General features: G+C 42.0%; 1 pseudogene; it reads right to left on the reverse strand.

The window, feature by feature from the left end:
* Nucleotides 1–2,200: 2,200 nt before the first annotated feature.
* Nucleotides 2,201–23,279, reverse strand: part of LOC110314444 — a 90,102-nt pseudogene continuing 69,023 nt past the window's right edge.

The raw sequence follows: 23,279 nt of genomic DNA on the forward strand, positions 1-23,279 counted from the left end.
CCAGTTCCCCAACTGGAAGAATCTTCAGAAAGGTCCATCTGGGGCAAGATTGTGTTCTACAAGTAAAACACAAAAGAAAGGACAGAGCTTAACAGTGTTGGTCTACCCACTAAGGCTTCAAGGGAATAAACTGTTGCTTGACTCTGCTCACTTCAGCCGTGCATAGACTAAATCTGGAATGACTCAGAAGAGACTAAGATGGCCCCAGTGAGAGGATAACACACAAATATAAGCATTCCATATTTTTGTACACACATAGTCAAAAGATTATACTGCATCCCATAAATTTGTACAACTATTATGTATCGATTTAAACCTTTTAAGCTTTATTTTATTATTTTTTGATATGAAATATTAAGACAATGTATCATAGAAATGTTATGTTTAATATTCAAAGAATATTGGGGTTAGAGAGATGCTTCAGCAGTTAGGAAGACTTGCTCTTCCAGAGGACCTAGATTCAATTCCCAGCATCCACATGGCAGTTCACAGCTGTCTGTAACTCCAGTTCCTAGGGGGGACTTCACATTCTCCTCTAGCTTCCATGGGCAGCACAGATAAGTAGTACACAGACATACCTGTATCATACACATAAAAATGATAAAAATAATTTTTAAAAAATATTCAAAGAATAGGTAAAAATTTTTCCCAAAACTATAATCATAAAGTTCTAATATATAGCCAGGGTCAGACAGAAGTTGTAGGATCTGGAACAAAATTGCAAGAGTTCTCATTAGAAGTCAGGGGAAAGGGCTGTGAATGTCTGTTCTTACTGTGTGTATTCATTCACATGTCTCCCCTGCCCCTCACTCTCTTCCACCCTCCCTCACCTTGTCACTGTATTTTCTATTTGTTGTTCCGTGTGGTTCTAAACATAATTAAAAAGATGAATTATTAGAATGAGTTTTACATATACATAGTTCAATATCAGTTTAAATATAAATAAAAGAGACTAACTCCAATATCAGTTTAAATATAAAATGAGAAAAATATCAGCAAAACTACACAATTCATGTTATAGTTTGTATATGCACATACAAAAATAAACCCAAAGTTAATCACACACTAAAGTGTTGAATGAAACTATGAAAATTTTTAAATTCAGTATAAAAGGAAATATCTAGGATTTAAGACTAAGTTAAGGTGTCTTAGATAAGACAATTAAATTATGAGTCAGAAAATGGTTGCTAAACTTTAATTCATCAAAAAATCTATTTTTTCCTTCTGCAAAGATCCCGTGAAGAAGATATGTTGTTCCCACCCTGTCAGTGGGCAAAGAGACACCTTGATGGTAGTGCTGCTCTTATATCAGTAGATGGCATTCCTTTGTTCATCCTAGCTTGATGTCCATCTAGCTTGGTAGCCAAAGCTGTCTTATGCCCAGGACTCATATAAATCACATCAAATATAGGCAATGCAGTGTGGAAGCCCTGGGAGACCTGCAGACCTGCCCTCTAGCACATGGCACAGGCAGACCACAGATACCTTCTTGTCACAACGCTCAGCATAGATGGAGGGTGTCACCCAGGGGTTCACCAGCCACATGACCAGCCTTCATCAGGAACCATCACAATAATGATCAGATGGGAGATCATATATGGTTCTCAGATAGGAGAGAAAGAGAAGTGGCGCATCTTGAGCATTATGAAGAGAGATAGAAATGGAGACTTGAGTTGGAGAAGAATAGCCTGTTATGAGTGGCCAGCCATGCCATCTGGGGCCATGGTAAAGTCCCAGCCTGAGCTGAGGACCATGTCTGAGTCTGTGGCTACATAGCAGCACGGATCCATGTTGATGTCCACAGCTCATATTACCACTGAAGAACATGGGGACATCCCTAGTCAGGACATTCCCCAGGGACCACATGGATGTCCAGGGGTTGTGTATAACTGGCCCCACCCCTCACTGGGTGCAAAGCTCCGGTGATCTAGGCCCATCTCTCACCACTGGTAGCCTTGGGGACAACAGGCTCTGTGCCTCTCACAGACAGTACAACTCCTCTGCTGTAGGGTGGCACAGGCCCAGACTGATGTCACCCCTCCTGCCCCTCACCAACTCCAGCAGTAAGGGAAGTTGCCCACAGGGTCATGAGCTCAGGAGAGCTATCCCTGCCCCTTACCAGCTACAGGACTTGGGAGAGTGGGCTCTGCACCTCACCTGGACAGCACAGTTGACCCGGGGCACTGAGGATGCAGGTGAACTAGCCCCAAGGGTGAGAGCTCAGGAGAGCTGGCCCCCTCCATTCCTCTGGTGTGAGGTAGCACAGGTCATACCTCACCACCTGCAACAATCAGGAGAACAGGTCCTAAGGTCATGAGACCGAAAGACCTGGCCCTGCCCCTCACTTGCTGCAGCATTCAGGAGGGCAGGCTCTGCACCTCATCTGGGCTGTGCAGTACAGCTGGCCCTGATGGAGGGAGTGCAGGTGAGCCAGCCTCAAGGGCAAGAGCATGGGAGTGCTGGCCCAACACTCCTCTAGCAAGAGGTGACTTGGATGCAGAAGTGATGCCTTCCCTGGCCTCCCCTTCACCACCTGCGGTAGCCAGGAGAGCTTTCCCTGGAATCTTAGAATAGGAAATCTAACCCTGCCTATCTCCATCTCCACCTCCACCTCCACCTCCACCTCCACCTCCACCTCCACCTCCACCTCCACCTCCACCTCCACCTCCACCTCNCCTCCACCTCCACCTCCACCTCCACCTCCACCTCCATCTCCATCTCTATCTCTATCTCTACAGGTGTAGGTATAAATATAGATACAGATATTCTGGCTATAGAGCTCAGGAGAGAGGTGTCCTGCACCTCACCTGGGTGATACTGTGGAGCTGGCCCTGATGGAGGCACAGGTGAGCCAGCCCTAAGGGTGTGAGAGTGGAAGAGCTGGCCTAGCTCTTTACAGGTTGCAGCACTTGGGAGAATTGGCCCTACGCCTTGACTGGGCAGCACAGTGAAGCTGGTTCTGGAGATGTGGGTGGGGGTGAGCCAGCCCAAAGGGATGAGAGCTGGGGAGCTGGCCCTCCATCCTACCAGTGGCAGCATTGGGTAGCCTCACCTGAGCAGTGCTGGAGAGTTTACCCTGGTGGTGAAGATAAGGGAGAGCTACCCGCTCAACTACCACACAGGCCCAGATCCAGGGCTCTGAATTGGCCTGTCCCCAAATCTATATCATCTGGGAAAGGTGGGGACATGTGAAAGGGTCAGTCCTGCTGATCCAAAGCTGCAGGGTCTCCATGATACAGGACAACAACTGACAGAATATTTAGAAACATTTTCAAAGGTCAAATAGTAGAGAAAATTACAACTAATTCGATTAGAACACGGATAAAGGACATTAAAAAACATCTTATACATTTTACTAGCCATTAGTAAAAAATTATACCACAGTATGATATCATGTCACACCTCTCCAAGAAGCTAAAATGAAGTTATGACATCATTAAATATGTGGAGAAACGGGATTGGTCACACATCATTTGGGACATATAAAATGTAACCATTCTAGAAAACAGGTTGTCCATTTCTTAAACTAAACACATAACTACCATTTTACCTAACAACCACACTTCTGGGCACTTACTTCACACATACCTATAAACATTTTTTCCAGATAATATTTTTATTTATTTATTTACACTCCATATTTTATTCCCTCCCCTGTCCACCCTCCACATCCCATACTTCCCCCCCCCCCGCACCTCCTGTCTCCACATGGATGTTCCCACCCCCCATGCCACCTGACCTCTAAACTCCCTGAGGCCTCCAGTCTCTTGAGGGTTAGGTGCATCATCTCTGAATGAACACAGACCTGGCAGTCCTCTGCTGTATGTGTGTTGGTGGTCTCATATCAACTGGGAGAGGAAACTTATACAGCCCAACTCAGCAGGAGGACAGGGCATCAAATGAGGGAGGGGCCATCGCACAGTCACAACTCTGACCCATAAATGTTCCTGTCTGAAAGAATTACAGGGATGGATGGAACTGGAAAGGAACCTGAGGAAAAGAAGGTCCAGTGACAGGCCCAAAGTGGGATCCAGTTCAAGGGGAGGTCTCAAGGCCTGACACTATTACTGAGGCTATGGAGAACTCACAAAAAAGGGAACTATCTTGACCACACTCCGGAAGACCCAACAAGCAGCTGAAAGAGTCAGAGGCAGATAGTTGTACCCAACCAATGGGCAGAAGCAGCGTCTGACCCCTGTTATTGAATTAGGGAAGGCTGAAAGACGCTGAGGAGGAGGGCAACCCTGTAAGAGGACCAGCAGTCTCAATTAACTTGAACTAAAAGTGGATGCTTTAGTCCTTCTTAGAAGGGGGAACAAAATATTCACAGGAGGAAATACAGAGACAAAGTGTGGAGCAGAGACTGAAGAAATGGCCATCCAGACAATGCCCCACCTTGGGATTCATCCCATATACAGTTACCAAACGCAGACACTATTGTGGATGCCAAGAAGTACTTTCTGACTGGAGCCTAATATAGCTGTCTCCTGAGAGGCTCTGCAAGAGTCTGACAATTACAGAGGCAGATGTTCACAGCCAACCCTTGGACTGAGCACAGGGTCCTCAATGGAGGAGTTAGAGAAAGGACTGCAAGAACTGAAGGGATTTGCAACCCCATAGGAAGAGCAACAATATCTACCAACCAGAACCCCCAGAGCTCCCAGGGCCTAAACCACCAACCAAGGCATACACATGGAAGGACCCATGGCTCCAGCCACATATGTAGCAGAAGATGGCCTTGTAAGGCCCTAAGGGCATCAATGGGAGAAGAGGCTCTTGGTCCTGTGAAGACTCGATGCCCCAGTGTAGGGAAATGCAAGGGCAGGAAGACAGGAGTAGGTAGGTGGGTGAGAGGGGGAACACCCTCATAGAAGCAGGGGGAAGGGGAGGGGATAACCCACCTGGGTTTCCAGGGACTGGGGACAGGGAAAGGGGACAACATTTGAAATGTAAATAAAGATCCAATAAAAAAGAAAAAAATGAGAGAAAGAAAGAAAGAGAGAGGAAGGAAGGAAGGAAGGAAGGAAGGAAGGAAGGAAGGAAGGAAGGAAGGAAGGAAGGAAGGAAGGAAGGAAGATTGTGGGAGAGAAGTCATGGAAGAAAAGATAACAGAATGTTCTAGTCTGTTCTGGTTTATTTCCACGCCATTGAGATTTTCCTGAGAACTCAGTAATAACCTCCGAGTTTCAGCAGATTCTATAAACAAAACTCCATGAAGTCATCTCCCAGCATTAGCATCTAATTCCAAATGAAATGCATTTTGCTAGACATTAAAACAGCTTAAATTAGTATGTTGTTATTAATGAGAGTGTAACCAATGACTATAATAAAGTTAATCTGATTACATGTGGCCAGAAAAAAAGAAAAATATCACAGAGTAAAATAACCAAGACCTAGAAATATAAATGTTATGTATTCACTTATATGTGGATATTAGTCATTAAATAATAATAACTAACCTACAATCCAGATACCCAGAGAGGTTCGGTATAGAGAAATGAACTAGGGGTGGAGGGGACACATGGATCTCCCTGTGAGGGAAAATAAAATAGATTTTACAGATGGATTAGTAACCTATGGAGAAGTGAATAGGTGTATCCTGTAAGAAGTGGGATGGGTGATAGAGTAGAGGAAAAGAATCCTGGGAGAGATAGCTGGAACTGAAGGAAAACTGAGGCATGATATGGAATCCTAGTGCAGTAGAAACTTCCTAAATTATAGGAAGGCAAGGTGTCCTAATGATGGGGATAAGGATTCCCAGCTGACCATCTCTTGTCACCAAAAGAAGCTTCCAGTACAAGGACTGGGTTTCATTCATTTGAGTTGTTGGGCAAAAGCATCCATGAAAACACAAAAACAATCCAGGCTGTTGCTAAAACAATGGTTTACCCTCCGTCAAAGGACCTTTTGGTCCCATTGCCTAGAACAACACCCACATAGCTCATTGAAAGTGAGGTTGAGCTGATGACTACATGAAGCCTTCATCCTTATTTTCTAGTGTCTTTGATGTGGGAGAGTACTCTGTAGGCTACAGAAAGAGAATCATAAACACCAATCCACCCATAAAACCTTTGACCTATGTTCCATTTGCAAGATATGCTAGGGCAGTGGTGTCGAAGAACTTCTAAGAGTAGTCTAGGGCTGTCTTATTTGACTTAAGACACACTCCATGAGCTAGAACCTATTCTTGACACTGTTTAGGTGACAAAAAATAGAGACTAGATAGCCTAGAGAACTAGTTTAAAATCAAATATTAGTGGTCCAAAAAGTAACAATATAATGTTGCCTTATGTAATTCTGCTACACTCATAGATCAGTGCCCTATTCAGCCACCATGAGAAAGACTTCCTCCTGCAGCAAATGGGAACACACACACACACACACCCATATAAGGTTACTTACTGATATCATATGCTGCTTTTGAGATAATGACCTGTGAAGTGCACATCTATCTTCTTTTCCACTGCAAAAGACTGCATGGTATCTCCATAGTGCAAACCCTGAAACTCTTCAGGAAAGATGCTCAGGACATAATTTCAGACCAAGACTGTTAGATTTCACTGTGCTAATAACATACTTAGGAGGGGCCTCTGGAGCATGCTGAGAATAAGACTTTGAAATCAAATATTTTTTTAACTCTTAAACATTCTGGATTCTGTTGCTCAACCTAATGAAGAATAAGAAAAGAACTCTAGATGCAACCAGCCCATACCTCTATTTATCATTTATATATTATAATCTTATAATGGAAAATTTATTTTAAAAAAAATTCTCCTGCACCATGCCTGCCTAGATGCTGCCATGCTCCTTCCTTGATGATAATGGACTGGACCTCTGACTCTATAAGCCATCCCCAATTAAATGTTGTCCTTATAACAAAAGGAAAGGCAAAACTTTAAAACATACAATATTTTAGCATTCTCAGAAGTGTTACTATCTTTCAACAAAGAACACAATTTTTATGAAAGATTTAAAAAGAAGTACTTTTAAAGTATCCCAGAAGTTTTCATACAATTGTGTCTTTATTTTAATTTATTTATATAAATTTTTATGTTATCTTTCTGATTTCTTCTTTGACTCATTTATCATTCAGTACTGTATTGCTTAGTAGTCATGAGTTTATGGATTTTCTGGAGATTCTTTTGCTATCAATAGTGAGGTTTGTTGCTTTGTGGTCAGATAGAATGCATGGAACTGTTCGAATTTTTCTGAATGTTTTAGATCTATTTTGTGCTCTAGTATGTGGTTTATGATAAACTTTCATTGACTGCTGAGTAAAACATATGCTCTTTGGCATTTTGATGCAATATTAAATAGATATTTGTTAAGTCTATTTAATGTATGGTGTCATTTAATTCCAGCAGTTGTTTGATTTTTGTCCATATAACCTGTCCATTGGGAAACTGTAGGGTATCAAAATCTCCAGCTATTATTGGGTTGTTTGCTAATTTGTCTTGAATTCCATTGGTTAGCTTTTTTATTAGATATTTTCTTCATTTACATTTCAAATACTATCTCCAAAGTACCCTACAACCCCCCTGCCCTGCTCCCCAACCCACCCACTCTTGCTTCCTGGCCCTGGCATTTCCCTGTACTGGGGCAGGTGATCTTTGTGAGACCAAGGGCCTCTCCTCCCATTGATGGCTGACTAGGCCATCCTCTGTTACATATGCAACTAGAGACACAGCTCTGGGGGGGGGGGTACTGGTTAGTTCATATTGTTGTCCCTCCTATAGGGTTGCAGATCCCTTTAGCTCCTTGGGTACTTTCTCTAGCTCCTTCATTGGGGGCCCTGTGTTCCATCCAATAGATGACTGTGAGCATCCACTTCTGTATTTGCCAAGCACAAGAGACAGCTATATCAGGGTCCTGTCAGCAAAATCTTGCCAGCATATGCAATAGTGTCTGGGTTTGGTGGGTTTTTTATGGGATGGATCCCCGGGTGGGGCAGTCTCTGGGTCCTTCCTTCCATCTCAGCTCCAAACTTGGTCTCTGTAACTCCTTCCATGGGTATTTTGTTCCTCATTCTAAGAAGGAACTAAGTATCCACACTTTGATCTTCCTTCTTCTTTAGTTTCATGTGTTTTGAAAATTGTTTCTTGGGTATTCTAAGTTTCTGGGCTAATATCCACTTATCAGTGAGTGCGTATCATGTGACTTCTTTTGTGTTTGGGTTACCTCACTCAGGATGATATCCTCCAGATACATCCATTTGCCTAAGAATTTCATAAATTCATTATTTTTAATAGCTGAGTAGTACTCCATTGTGTAAATGTACCACATTTTCTGTATCCATTCCTCTGTTGAGGGGCATCTGGGTTCTTTCCAGCTTCTGGCTATTATAAATAGGGCTGCTATGAACATAGTGGAGCATGTGTCCTTATTACCAGTTGGAACATCTTCTGGGTATATGCCCAGGAGAGGTATTACTGTATCTTCCAGTAGTACTATGTCCAGTTTTTTGAGGAACCACCAGACTGATTTCCAGAGTGGTTAGACATTGGTTAGCTTTTTATGAAATTAGGTGAATGAGACTGTAATGTCTTTCTGGTTTATTGTTCCCTCAATCATAATGAAGTGTCTTTCTTTACATTTTCTGATTTAGAATTGAAGTAATTTTTTAAGATAGCAGGACATCGATACCTGCTTGTTTCTTGGTTATATTTGCTGGGAGTATGTTTTGCCGTCCTGTTATTCTAAGATGGTGCCTATCTTTTAAGGTAAATTGTGTCTCCTCTAGACAGCAAAAAGATGGTTCTGGATTCTTAATCCATTCAACTGAGCTTTGTCTTTGTGTGTATGCTTTTCTAATTATTTATTCACTTTGCATCACAATCACAACCCCCATTGCTCCTCTCTTCCCAGTTTCACCCTCCCACCCCCTTCTCACATTTCCTCTTCCCCTGAGCCCCTACCCCTGGGTACCAACACACTTCCTGCCACATTAAGTTTCATCAGGACTAAGTACATCCTCTCTCACTGAGGCCAGACAAAGCAGCCCAGCTAGGGAAAAAATAATCCAAAGGCAGGCAACAGAGTTTGATTAAGAGAGAGCTCCCACTCCAATTGTTAGAGGACTCACATGAAGACCAAGCTGTACATCTGTGACAAATGTATAGAGAGCCTAGTCCAGCCCAAGCATGCTCTTTCATTGGTGGTTCAGTCTCTGTGAGCCCCACTGATCCAGGTTAGTTGACTGTAGGTCATCCTGTGATGTCCTTGACTCCCTCAATCCTTCCCCCAACTCTTCCACAAGATTCACTGAGTTCTACCTATGTTTGGCTGTGGGTATCTGCATCTATTCACTTGAGAGGCTGCTGGGTGAAGCCTCTCAGACAACAGTTGTGCTAGGCTCCTGTTTGCAAGTGTACTGGCTAGTTTTGTGTCAACTTGACACAGGCTGGAGTTATCACAGAGAAAGGAGCTTCAGTTGGGGAAATGCCTCCATGAGATCCAGCTGCAAGACATTTTCTCAATTAGTGATCAAGGGGGGGAGGTCCCCTTGTGGGTGCTACCATCTCTGGGCTGGTAGTCTTGGTTATATAAGAGAGCAGGCTGAGCAAGCCAGTGGAAGCAAGCCAGTAAGGAACATCCCTCCATGGCTTCTGCATCAGCTCCTGCTTTCTGACCTGCTTGAGTTCCAATCTATACTTCCTTGATGATGAACTGCAATGTGGAAGTGTGAGCTGAATAGACCCTTTCCTCCCCAACTGCTTCTTGGTCATGATGTTTGTGCAGGAATAGAAACCCTGACTAAGACAAATTGGTACCAGAAATGGGGTATTCCGGTGACAACATTACATGCATATATTTCTGGGTCTGGCATACCTCACTCAGGATATTTTCTAGTTTGATCCATTTGCCTACAAATTTCATGATGTCCTTCAGTTAAATAGCTGAGTGGTATTCCATCTTCAGTTCAGAGGCCTCTGGGTTATTTACAGTTTCTGGCTATTATGGATAAAGCTGCTATCAACACAATTGAGCAAGTGTCCCTGTGGTGTAATAGAGCATCCAAGAGTGGTATAGGTGAGTCTTCAGTTAGAAATATTCATAGTTTTCTGAGAAACTACCAGAATGATTTCCAAAGTGGTTCTCCAAGTTCACATTCCCACCAGCAACAGAGGAGAGTTCCTCTTGCTCCTTCCCAGCATATACTGTCATTTTAGTGTTTGGTCTTAGCCATTGTGATGAGTGCAAGATGTTTTGATCTGCATGTCCCTGATGGCTAAGGATATTGAACATTTCCTTAAGTGTTTCTCAACCATTAGAGATTGCCCTGTTGAGAATTTTCTGTATAGCTTTGTACCCTATTTTTAATTGGGTTATTTGGTTTGTTGGCATCTCATTTCTTGAGTTCTTTATATATTTTGGATATTAATCCTCTGTCAGATGAAAAGTTGGTGAAGACTTTTCCCATTTTGTCAGTTGCCATTTTGTCCTATTGAAGGTGTTCTTTGCCTTACAGAAGCTTTTCAGTTTTGTGGGGCCCCATTTATTAATTGTGTGTGATCTTAATGTCTGAGTTGTTGGTGTTCTGTTCAGGAAGTTGTCTTCTGCATTCAAGGCTATGCCCCACTTTCTCTTCTTCTAGATTTAGTATATTCAATTTTATGGTTGAAGTTTTTATCCACTTGGACTTGAGTTTTGTGCAGAATGATAAATGTGGATCTATTTGCATTCTTCTACATGCAAACATCCAGTTAGACCAGCACAATTTGTTGAGAATGCTTTTATTTTTCCACTGTATGGTTTTGGCTTCTTTGTCAAAATTCAAGTGTTTGAAGGGTTTATTTCTAGGTCTTCAATTCCATTCCACTGATTTACCTGTCTCTGTACCAATACCATGCATTTTTAAATCATTATTATCAAAATCAGAATAGTGATACCTCTAGAAGTTCTTTTATTGTATAGGATTGTTTTAGCTATCCTGAGTTTTGTTGTTGTTGTTTTGTTTTGTTTTTCATAGGAAGTTTCAAAGTCTATAATAAATTGTGTCAGAATTTTCATGGGGGTTGCATTGAATCTATAGATTGCTTTTGGTCAGATCATGATTTTCACTTTGTCTGTTTGCTTGAGTTAATTTTTTATCCAGCAAGCACAGGTCCTATATGTATCTACACCAGGATACTCTAAAGAACCCCAAGCTCCTGTGTGGTGGTGATTTACATACCAGCACTGTGCTTCTAACAGTTGATTTTCCTGTCTCATGGATGAAGACAACTACCCTAATGACTGGTGCCTGAAACTTCACATGTCCTGGCAATGTCCTTAGGATCTTTTACAGAAGAGTCAATATTGACCAAATGTATGCCTAACTGGCTAGCTCCTCAAGCTGTATGAAATTCCACCCTACAAAGAAATGATACTTTGATTCCTCCTATATGGTAGTATTGGGGCTGAGGGAGAGGAAATATGCAAGTTCTTCATCTGCATGATAATACCCTTGAATTCATTAAACTGCACAATTTTTAAAAGAAAAAAATTATATCCTAAGTCTTATATCTGTGGGTGACTATAAAGTCAAAATACATGTTAAATACATTTTTACTTCAAGAGTGAAGAACCAGGACATAGCCACAATCAAATCAAAGCAAAACCTAAGTCTGACCACATATGTAAAAGTAACTTTTATTCACCAGATTTAACTGTCATCTCAGAAGCTTACTGCTGAATAAAATCATCCTTTCTATCTCTTTCTGATCTCTGGCTGTCTGGTTCAACTCAGCTGTTTAGGCTCAGATTCCTCTTTAAGCTGATTGATTCAATCTGGCTTCTCTTGGCTTCTCACTGTATTGTTCTGCTTCACCTCAAACTAACTCAGGCAAGTTTTTCTTTTTTTAATTATTTTATTAGATATTTTCTTCATTTACATTTCAAATGCTATCCCAAATGTCCCCTATACGCTCCCCTCGCCCTGCTCCCCTGCCCACTCACTCACACTTCTTTCCCTGGTGTTCCCCTCTATGGGGCATATAAAGTTTGCAAGACCAAGAGGCCTCTCTTCCCAATGATGGCTGACTAGACCATCTTCTGCTACATATGCAGCTAGAGACACGAGCTCTGGGGGGGTACTGGTTAGTTCATATTGTTGTTCCACCTATAGGGTTGCAGACCCCTTGAGCTCTTTGGGTACTTTCTCTAGCTCCTCCACTGGGGGCCCTGTGTTCCATCCAATACCTGACTGTGAGCATCCACTTCTGTGTTTGTCAGGTACTGGCATAGCCTCACAAGAGGCCGCTGTATCAGGGTCTCTTCAGCAGAATCTTGCTGGCATGTACAATAGTGTCTGGGTTTGGTGGCTGATGATGGGATGGATCCCCAGATGGGGTAGTCTCTGGATAGTCCAATTCTTTCGTCTTAGCTCCAAACTTTGTCTCTGTAACTCCTTTTATGGGTATTTTGTTCCCTATTCTAAAGAGGAATGAATTATCCACACGTTGGTCTTCCTTCTTTTTGGTTTTCCTGCTTGTGGACGTTGTACATCGTGGTGCGCACTAGGCTCCGCACCACGATGTACAACGTCCACAAGCAGCTGCTTGTGGACGTTGTACATCGTGGTGCGCACTAGGCTCCGCACCACGATGTACAACGTCCACAAGCAGTAGTACTCCATTGTGTAAATGTACCACATTTTCTGTATCCATTCCTTTATTGAGGGACATCTGGGTTCTTTCCAGCTTCTGGTTATTATAAATAAGGCTGCTATGAACATAGTGGAGCATGTGTCCTTATTACCAGTTGGAACATCTTCTGGGTATCTGTGGATCTTCCGGTAGTACTTTGTCCAATTTTCTGAGGAACCTCGGCAAGTTTTTCTAATCTTCTGGCTCCTTCTTATTCTCTGGCTTCAACTGCCTCTTCATAAACTCATAAACTGAACAAACTAAATGGAACTATACCAACTCAACTGAACTTATTTGCATTCAACTGAACAGCACCAACTCCCAACTGACTCTCAACTGACTACACCAAACTCATCTGAATTCAACTGACTGAAGTGTACTGGCTGCACAGAACTGAACTGAACTCCACTCAGCTGAACTGAACTACTCCTCCTATGTTGCTCTTAAGTAGTCTCTCTTTCCTGTCTGTTCTCATGGGAGTTTGGCATGTCCTATCTCTGAATCATTCTGTCAAATCTTTTATTCACCACTTTGTCCCTCACTTAGACATCAGTTTCAAACATGGCTGCTTCCTTCTACAAACTAACTTTACCTTCATTGTTTGGGATTCAAGGTTTGTACTAAGGGCATGTCTGTATTCCAGCCAGAGAGATTAAAGGTGTACACTAAGGGCATGTCTACATTAAAACTGGATCACATAGATCTACAAGGTCTTTGGATGTGATCCTTTGACAGAGCAGCCATGTTGCTGGATTAAAATTCCTCTACATCTTTCCCCTTTCTGTTTAATTAATAATTGTACACAGTTTAACTAATACAACAATGTAAATAACTCAGTGTCCAATACCTGGAGATTATAATCTTCAGGGCTCCAAGGAACTTGGATAGCTCTACTTCTCTGGCTTTGTCATTTGAAGTATAAGCAGGTTGTCTTATAGGATAAGGCAGGTTCTACTTCACACCTGCCAGTGTCCTTGGTGGTCATCTCACCATCCTGGAATCTATAATATGCTGGAATCTCCACTGCAACTGAGGCTGCACCTTTACCAATAGCCTCTTCTGGCTTCTCTTCTGGGACTCTAACACTTGCCACATGATGCCAAGCCTCAGCCTCTGTCCATGACCCTTTCATTCCTGGGGTTTCTACTAAAACTGAGGGTGTGCCTTCACTAATAGCCTCTCTTGACCTCTCACAATGCCCATTCTCAGTTTCTTTCCATGACCCTTCAATCCTGCAGCTTTCATGCTGCCAGTATATGGGAAAATCTTACCCATTATCAGTTGGGCTGACAGCATGAATAACAGCTTGGGACCCTCTGGCGTAAAGCTTTGTATGCTGACCTCAAGGAAATACTTCACAGAAAAGTTTTGTCTCAATGATGCTTATCTGTTCTTTTATTTTTCTCCAGACTGAATGTGAAATTACTGAACATGATTTAGTAGGGTATAGGAGAATTACTGCAGAAACTCTCAGGGATGCAAGGCTCACCAACTTATCCAGGGGACCATGACTTGAGATATATTTGACCCCACAGTCATCAGGAATGAACTACTTCTCAGCAACCGTGTCTTCAATTTCATCTGCATTAAATTTGATGAAGCCTCACTTCCTTGAGATGTGGATCTTCTGGCAGCCAAGGAACTTGAACTTGGCTCTGCGCAGAGCCTCAATCCCATGTTCCTTATTCTGTAGCTTGATGAAGATGGACATGATTAAATGAAAAAAAAAAAAGAAATAAAAAAGAAGGATATGACTACTCCTAGGTATGGTGGAAGAGAAAGTTTAAGAGACTTTGGAGTCATTAGCTTGTGCAGTGGCAGAAGTTGTCACAATCTGTGAGAATTTAGAACTCGAGTTTGCCCATCTTTGGCCATTGAGCTATACTGAGGTCAAGTCATTTTTAGTATAACAGTGAGACTTTAAGAAAATCTCTGAATCTGCAAAGCAAATTGAGTCCAGTGAGAGAATAAGGAAGGGCCACAAAATGAACTCTGCCATAGGGAGAGTTCCAATAAGCTCCAAGGGGGGGCTAAGAGACAGAGTACCATATATCCATAAGGGATAAAGAAGAAACAGCAGGAGTTCTACCCAAGGAGGGCCTCTAATACTGTAGACGCTACATGCGCATAGAGAAGCTGCAGTACTTCCTGGAGGGGCTGAGAAACAGGAGGGACAAGGTGACAGAGGCACAGAAGGACATAAGAACTTAGCAGGCAGCTCTTAGGGGAAGGCAAGGAAACCTGAAATGTATAGGCCTAGGAGGGCACAATGACAGATAGAAGAGGAAGTTCTGAGGGAAGGGGGACAAAGAAAGGGTCACAGGAGAGTGTAGAGAAGCTGTGAAACTTAGTAGACAGCTGCTAGGGGAGGGTGAGGAAGTTCTAGGAAGGAGCTGAGAGGGGCCGTGAAGGAACAAATGGTAACAAGAACTTTAATCTAGGCCATCTCCAAGCAGACTGAGAGATTGCCAGAGAGAAATGTCCCAAATCACAGAGGATAAGCATCCCTTTCTACCTGGTAGGGGCCCAGGAGTGTGGGAGAAAGCTCCCTGGTACACCAGTGTGGCTTGCAGAATAAAGGTAGACAAAGCAGGGAGCTCTGTAGTTGCACTTACCAAATAGAAGGAAAGAGACAAGTGGTTAAAACAAATAAAGGAGAAAACAGCGTAAGAGGTGCACTGGGAGAGGCTTTTGGAAAAGGGAGGATTCCAATCAAGGGAGAGGAGCAAGTGTCTTAGTAAGAAGAGTTGCCCACATGATGGGGCTCCTAAGGGCATAGCAGGGAGATGCCCACATGGTGATTGCCCCAAAGAAGATAGCAGGCTCCAGAAACTAGAGAGAGAGGACACTTACTGAGTTGGCAAAGAGAGGTGGATGGTTAGATTAAAAGTAGAGGGAAAAAGCAAGAAGGAGAAGACTCTAGAATCAAGTTTGGTGGGAAGCAACAGTCAGCAGAAACAAATGATCCATAAATCCCTCAGGAGAGTCAGACCAGCAACTTGGTTCAGGGAAGCTGAGTTCCCCAGAAGGGAGCTCATTTACACCACTCCTGGATTTCAGCACCAGATGCATGAAAAATCAAATGAAACAGGGGGCTGGGGAAGGAGACTGACTGCTCCTAGGTATGGAGAAAGTTTATTGTAGATAAAAAGGAGAGCATAGCCAGAAGCAGAGACATCTGGGAGAGTCGAGTGGACATGACCCTGGGCCAAACCATATGAAGAAAGGGGAGAGGATGGAGGAGAGAGCCAGGAGACCAGGAAAACAAGAGACCATGAGAGTACAGAGTACACTAAAGAGAGAGTTAACTAAAATGGCTGGATTATATAGGGAAGGGCAGCTGGAAATAGGCAGTCCAGCCTCTGGACTAGACAAGTTTAGGGTAGAAGGTGGTAGGAGGTGCAGTCATACCTATAACAGGCAGGGACTAAGGGATGATGAAGAACCTCATGACCAGGTTCACTTTGATGTGTTAAATAGGCACCTCAGCCATTTGTTCCAGGGTTTGAGACTTAACAATGATGACCTTGCCAATGTGAACCCTTGTCACTGTGCCTTGGGGCTTCCCAAGGCACCATGCATACTTTTCTGGAACCTGCCAGCCTCAGCATGGGACAACAACTTGTTGTTTTGTATGACATGGAAAGGATGGCGCCTCACTCGAATATGAAATCCATTCTTGCCACAACTCTTTACCATGTGTTTGCTGCCACAAATACAGGCAGCTTTCGAGGCATTGGAAGAGAGTTGCTCAGATTCATCTTTCGCCACGTGGCCACGAGGCAGAAATTCATCAGCTTTGGCCTTTTTCTGTCTCAAGTCAAAGATGCAGATCTTAGCATCAGGGACACATCAATGGAAGCAAGATTTTGGGTATGGCTTGTTCTTATAATACTGATAACTCCAGGTAGAAAGGTGTCCCATGATGACAATGGGGTCTTCAATGGCACATGGGAGGAAAAGAGATGCTGATCTCTTCTTAATTACAGCCAATTCACATCTCCAGATGACCAGAATCCACATAGTCTTAATTCAAAATATCATACAAATGACCTTGACAGTCTTTGCTTCCCCCTAAAACTCAATACACCAGCCTCAATCATTTACACCTCTCTCAACATTGCTATCTTTTGAGCTCTCAGAGAGTAGGCTACTAAGCTCCAGGTACTCAGCAGCTTTTCTAGCCCATTTTCCAAAATCCTTCTGCAATCCTCTGAAAGAAAACATGGTCATGTCTGTCACAGCAATATCACATTCTCTAGTACCAATTTCTGTCCTAGTTGCCTGTTGCTGTGATAAACACCATGGCCCAAAGTGACTTGAGGAGGAAAGGATTTATTTTTACCTCACAGGTTACAGGTTACATTGAGGGAGGCCAGGGCAGGAACGCAATGCAGGAACCTGGGGGCAGGAATTGAAACAAGAGGCATGGAGGGAGGCCATTTAATCAGCCTGCTTTCTTATAGAATGCAGGACCACTTGCCTAAAGATAGAAATACCGACAGTGGGATAGCCCCTTCCATATCAATCATTAATCAAGAAAACGCCCCCCCCCCACACGTAACCTACAGGCCAAACTAATTGATGCAATTACTCACCTGAGTTCCTTATTCCTAGATAGTGCTAACTTGTGTGAAGTTGACCAAAACAAAAAAACAAAAACAAAAAACAACAACAACAAAACAAACTAATTAGCGCAACCATGTTTATAATTGTTCTTTTAAATTTTGTGTCCTGGTGGTTATCTAGGTAATTCCTATACACGACCATTTCTATAGAACCAGTGGTCTTGAGGAGGTGGAAGCATATTATCTTGGTCTTATATGTTGTTTTTATTTTTGTGATGGGACCTAAGCAGCAGGTTTATTTTGTTGGCTGTGTGTATGATATGACATTCTAGGTGGCCTGTCTCAAGTGGAGGCTTGGTCCCATTTTTGCTGTTTCCTAAACCTGGGTGAATTTTAGGTCAGGTGGGGGGGGGGTAACCAGGTCAGTTCTTCAAATACTCAGTGTTGGTTAGTAATTGGCAAGACTGGGGTAGGTGATCCAATTCAGTGGTAACCAGTATGTCATAGGGATTTTAGAGGGTTTTGGAATTGCTTGGGTGAGGGCCACAAAGGTTGTTTGGTGTGTCTACCAACTGGTTCTGGGCACAGAAAGGTGTTAAAGGGCAAAGAATCAGGAAGACTCACTGAGAGAGCATATGGATGCAAATTCTAGCTAGGCCAAAGTGTAAAGAGAACGACCTGAGCCAGACTCACCCAGAAATTATGGAGAAATTATGCTCAGATGGACCTGGCCATAAATAAAATTTTATTTAACACACAAAAAGAAATTTTAGTGATGGAAAAATAAATAGTGCCAGGGAAAGTGGATAAAGGATTGTTTAAGTATGAAGTTGAAGCACAAGAGGATCTGTGTTCATAGAACATTCTTCTCTTGGACTGTTGGTTAACAACTCTTCACACAGCAACTATCACAACAGTTGTTATAGATTGGACTGTGCACCCAGAAATTCATGTTGGAGCCTCAGAACCTCAAAAACATGGCTATTTGTGAAGGCAGAGTCTTTAAAGAGGTGATGGGTTGAAATGAGGCCAGTGGAGTTGGCCTTAATCCAATCTGATTAGATATCATTCTAAAAATAAATAAATGAGCATAATTTTGAGAGGGCTCAGGAACTGAGAGACACTGGATGCATGCATGCATGCACACAGTAATAACCATGTAAAGAACTGACAACAGGTAGTAACCATGTACAAGCCAAAGAGAGGGGCCTCATTGAAGTCAACTCTGTTGTCATCTTCACTTGGACCTTTAGCTTCCAGAACTGTGAAAACTACATTTCTGTTCTTTTTTTTTTTAATTAGATATTTCCTTTATTTACATTTCAAATAGTATCCCCTTTCCTGGTTTCCCCTCCCAAAACCTGCTAACCTATCCCCCCCTCCTCACCAACCCACCCACTCCTACTTCCCTGTGTTGGGATTCCCCTACACTGGGTCATTGAACCTTCTCAGGACCAAGGGCCTCTCCTCCCATTTATGTCCAACAAGCCCATCCTTGGCTACATATGCAGCCGGAGCCATGGGTCCCTCCATGTGTACTCTTTGGTTGGTAGTTTAGCCCCTGGGAGCTATGAACCTAGTGGAGCATGTGTCCTAATTACATGTTGGAGCATCTTCTGGGTATATGCCCAAGAATGGTATAGCTGGGTCCTCAGGTAGTACTATGTCCAATTTTCTGAGGAACAGCTAAAATGAGTTCCAGAGTGGTTGTACCAGCTTGCAATCACACCAGCCATGGAGGAGTGTTCCTCTTTCTCCACATCCTTACCAGCTGTCACCTGAGTTTTTGATCTTAGCCATTCTGACTGGTATGAGGTGGAATCTCAGGGTTGTTTTGATTTGCATTTCCCTGATGACTAAGGATGCTGAACATTTCTTTAGGTGCTTCTCAGTCATTCGGTATTCCTCAGTTGAGAATTCTTTGTTTAGCTCTATACCCCATTTTAATAGGGTTATTTGGTTCTCTGGAGTCTAACTTCTTGAGTTCTTTGTATATATTGGATATTAGCCCTCTATCAGATGTAGGGTTGGTAAAGATCTTTTTCCAATCTGTTGGTTGCCATTTTGCCCTATTGACAGTGTCCTTTGCCTTACAGAAGCTTTGTAATTTTATGAGGTCCCATTTGTCAATTCTTGATCTTGGAGCATAAGCTATTGGTGTTCTCTTCAGGAAAATTTCCCCTGTGCCTATGTACGTTTCTGTTCTTAAAGTCACAAAGACTGTGGTACTTATGGCAGCCTCAGAAAACGTAGTACTACATGCCAAAAAAGGAACTCCCTGAATACAAAAGCTAGTAAAATGGAATATGATTGCATTCATCTGCTTGGGCTGAGATAACAAAGTACCACAGACTGAATGGTTTGAAAAACACTTTCATTTCCTTGTAGTTCTGCAAGTAAGAAGTCCATTATCACCATATCATAGTTGGTTTCTGATTAGGTTTCTCTTTCTGGCTTGTAGAAAGCTGCCTTTTCTCTATGCCTTTGCACTTGGGGGAAGACTTCAGTGACTCTTCCTCCCTTTTTAAAGTCTATGTCATGTGTATAGATGTTTTGCCTGTATGTATGTATGTACGCCATGTGTATCCAGTGACCTCAGATGTCAGAAGAAAGTATCAAGTGTCCTGATAATACAGACACACAAAGCTGCCAGCTGCCATGTGAGTGCTAGGAATCGAAATAGACTCTCTGAAAGAACCGCCAATGCCTTTGCCTGCTGATCCATCTCTTCAGCCCCTCTCTTCCTCCCTTATTGTGACACCAATTTACAGGATTAGAATTCCCCAATTGTGACCTCATATAACCTTAATTGGTTCCCTAAAAGTCCTGTCTCTCAATATCTACAACATAAAATCTGCTAGAGCTTCTCAGACCGTAATTAAAGTGTATTCTGTACTAAAATGAATTCTTGGTGTTGAAATTTTAGCATGGTTATGTAAAATGTTATCATTGAGGGAGCTTGGGTAAAGGATACATGGGAACTCTCTGTCCAATTCTTTCAACTTCTTATGAGTCTAAAATTATTTCAAAATGAAAAGTCTAAAACCAAAACCAAAACAAACAAAGTAAAAGAAAGCAGTATTCTAAGAAGTCTTGCAACCCTGTGTGCCTTGACACTTACCATTCCAAAAGGAACCAAGCTTTACAATTTAATACCTCCACATCCTCACCAATTCCATGAGCATCACTCAGGACCTGCATCATTAAAAATTGTAGCTTGTAAAGCATAGTATGTCCAGACCATTGGGAGCCCCTGATCTTTGTTCATTTTGTCCTTTCCTTAACTTTCATTTATTTTGTTATATATATGTCCTGCCTTGTCATAAAGGGAGTGGTCTCTATCCTGACCTCTGTCACAATGTTGTATGAGGGATCTGCAAGATAACACCAGGCATCTGGCTCTATGACACCCTCATCTTGCTTTTAGAATTTTCTTCCCCAAGTGGCAAAATTAGAAGACAAGAAAAGAGGAGGGAAGAAATTAGGCAACATGTAGAAAGGAGGGGGGAGAGCTGCATGCCAGATGTTTTTTCAGAAATGAAGAAAGTGCGAGGTGAAGTAAGCGTTTGACAAGAATGTTCAGGAAGAAGATTAATCACCATTTCAGTGTTCCATGTCCAAAGCGATTGTGTCTTTGCTTGTTTGGCTGGGTCTGATTTCAGAATTAGAGAACTCCGTTTTCTCATTAAGGCAGGATGGGATGGAGGGACACGCCAAGGCTCCTTTAAGGTTGGTCACTAATAGAGGACAGATGGAAATGACTGGAATGCCGTTAAATAAAGCAGAAAGCGGCTGAGAGAAAAACTGTTAAAAGAAAGTACATAAACAGTTTGACCACAAACTACCAGGTTCTGACTTGCTGATAGGGGTGTAAAACTAACTTGTCAGCTTGCTTTTTAAGTGCCAAACAGTGAGTACTCAAGTGGCAAAGACCAGTCAACATGCACAGTCACTCCCACTGTTCAAAATCTTTCCATGGCTTCCCATAGCCTGTCAAGAATGTCTAAACTCAGAAGAGTTGAATGGAAGGCCCTCAAGAAGCTGGCCCAAACTTGCTTTTCATGCCCTCACAGTGTAGCAAATGTAGGAAATCAGTCCTCACATTCCTGTCGACGGGCTATGTAACACTGAAAAGAAAATCACTTAATGTCTCTGAGCCTTGCATTCTTCCTGTATTAAATGACAATCATCCACACCCAATGACATCACAAACTGTTTTGAGGAGCACAACAGAAAAAGCATCTAGGTGAACCCTCCAGGTTTCAAGTGATAGGTCTCTGACAACCAGGGTTGTACCACTCCTTGAAGGTGACCAATGGCAATCTCTCCTATTTAGGAAAAACCAGTCATTTCCTCATATCTGAAACTCTCTGACTCTTTCCCAAAAATGTCGCAAGAGACTGTTAATGTCTCCTTTGCTTCACTACCCAGGCAAAAATTAATCACCTCTGACTATCTTACACAAAATTCTGTGGCTTCTGCCAACTACAATAAAATTTAAAAATCTCATCATGGGCCTGTCTTTCTCAGTAAAGCATAAGATATCCAATGGCAGGAATTATGTCTTATTGAGTTAAACAAGTTCAATACCCCCATATAGTAGGTCTCAATATGAGCTTATGAAATTAAACTGGAACTAAATCTCTTCCATAAGTTAGGGCACCACTTAAGTGCTATAGAATTATTTAAAAACTTATCATTATAATGTCAATTTATACTTAAGTTGGTTTCTTTAAACAAATATTGACTTAGAACAAACTACACATAAAGTGCCAATCCAGGCATTAAGTGTCCAGCTGTAAATGGGCAACAGTTTGAGTCTTGCTACACATTGAAATCACTTGGAGAAGCATTTAAAAATATTGATATGGTTCTCTACCCATAATATTATGATTTATTCCATCCGCAATGTACCACATCAGAAGTCTTAGCATTAGCCCTAGTCATACACCACTGCTCTTATTATAGAAATGTGAATACAAATAAATGATGGGCTTAACAGATATTTTGAAAGAGGAATGCTACAAATTTTACTATCTCATCTTAAATGTGTGAAATTTTATATTTTATATTCAGCAAAAGTAACTTTCAGTAAGAGTGGAAATGAAGATGTCCTCAAATGAAAAGGATACCAACCATTTATCATTGAGAAATGTAACCCAAAAGAACATTGACATTTCTCTAAATGGAAAAAATTAAAAAGAGATATAAGGATTGTCTATGGTGTACACGTTCCTAGGTTCCATCCCTAAAGACCATATAGAGGAAAAAATAATATATTGGATCTTGGAATAAAAACAAGAGGTACCTGAAGATGCATGCTTCTTCTGTAAAACTCTCAAATGACGACTGAAATGTTCTCAACACAAATCTATCTATGTAAATGTATATGAGAAATACTTCAAATAACTACACTATAAATAAGAAAGTATCACTCCAAACCATTTATGCCAGAACAATGAAGTTATATCTACAAAAATAACAATACATCATGTTCATGGAAGCCTTATCACATCATGTCATTCTTTTGTGATTGGGTTACCTCACTCAGGATGATATCCTCCAGATCCATCCATTTGCTTAGGAATTTCATAAATTCATTGTTTTAATAGCTGAGTAGTACTCCATTGTGTAAATGTACCACATTTTCTGTATCCATTCCTCTGTTGAGGGACATCTGGGTTCTTTCCAGCTTCTGGCTATTATAAATAAAGCTGCTATGAACATAGTGGAACATGTGTCCTTATTACAAGTTGGAACATTTTCTGGATATATGCCCAGGAGAGGTATTGCTGGATCCTCCGGTAGGACAATGTCCAATTTTCTGAGGAACCACCAGACTGACTTCCAGAGTGGTTGTACAAGCCTACAATCCCACCAACAATGGAGTTCCTCTTTCTCCACATACTCACCAGCATCTGCTGTCACATGAATTTTTGATCTTAGCCATTTTGACTGGTGTGAGGTGGAATCTCAGGGTTGTTTTAATTTGCATTTCCCTAATAATTAAGGATATTGAACATTTTTTCAGGTGCTTCTCAGCCATGCGATATTCCTCAGTTGAGAATTCTTTGTTTAGCTCTGT

The sequence above is a fragment of the Mus pahari genome, chromosome X, assembly GCF_900095145.1.
Source record: "Mus pahari chromosome X, PAHARI_EIJ_v1.1, whole genome shotgun sequence".
NCBI classification, from domain to species: domain Eukaryota; kingdom Metazoa; phylum Chordata; class Mammalia; order Rodentia; family Muridae; genus Mus; species Mus pahari.